The 722-nt window shown below is 35.5% G+C and overlaps 1 protein-coding gene across 1 annotated transcript in view; it reads right to left on the minus strand.

Annotated features, from left to right (window-relative positions):
• LOC119592429 overlaps window positions 1-722 on the minus strand; it is a 10,830-nt gene that overhangs the window by 7,365 nt on the left and 2,743 nt on the right. The window lies entirely within an intron of this gene.

The following is a 722-nucleotide window of genomic DNA, read 5'->3' on the forward strand; positions in this document are numbered from 1 at the left end:
CATTAAACCCACTGGACTTGTTTACTCCAATCATGGCTAATCACACAATGAAAGCCAAGTCCTCTTCGCCATGATTCTGGAAGGCCTGTCAAAATCTGGCAGGATTTTTGCCTCAACTTTTTCATTGTGAATGAGATGTAATTTCCACTAAAATAACTGGGACTGTTTGGCAATTTCATACAGCCATAGTATCAGCTCCATAATTCTACTCCCCTTTTAGGCCCTCCTCTGCCTAAACTTCTTCTATCCTCCTGTGAAAGAAATGTATTCAGTATGAAGTAGTAATTCTGGTACTGTACATTATACTTATTCCAGCCAAATCCTACATCTTTTCCTCTTCCTATATTCCCCCTCCACATCCCATGCTATTACATATCACAGAGCTACTTTCTGACATATAATAATTTCTTTAGATGTCTAGATACTTTGATATATCAAAATATACGTTTTACTTTTTATATGATCAAGTTATTCTATACATATTTTATCTATATATATTTACATTTACATTTTTCAACTGTATGCTCTACTGACACTATGTGTTTTAGATATAATGAAATATACACACTTCACTAGATTATGAAAATGAGCTTTAAAAAGCCTGCAACCAAAAATATGGCTTAGTGACACTGGATAGATCATGCCCTTTCTGCAGTTGGTGGGATACACAAGCCAGAGAGTTGTGGTTCTATGGGGTAAATAACAACGATTATGGTAGCAGA

Source organism: Penaeus monodon, chromosome 30, assembly GCF_015228065.2.
Source record: "Penaeus monodon isolate SGIC_2016 chromosome 30, NSTDA_Pmon_1, whole genome shotgun sequence".
Taxonomy (NCBI): domain Eukaryota; kingdom Metazoa; phylum Arthropoda; class Malacostraca; order Decapoda; family Penaeidae; genus Penaeus; species Penaeus monodon.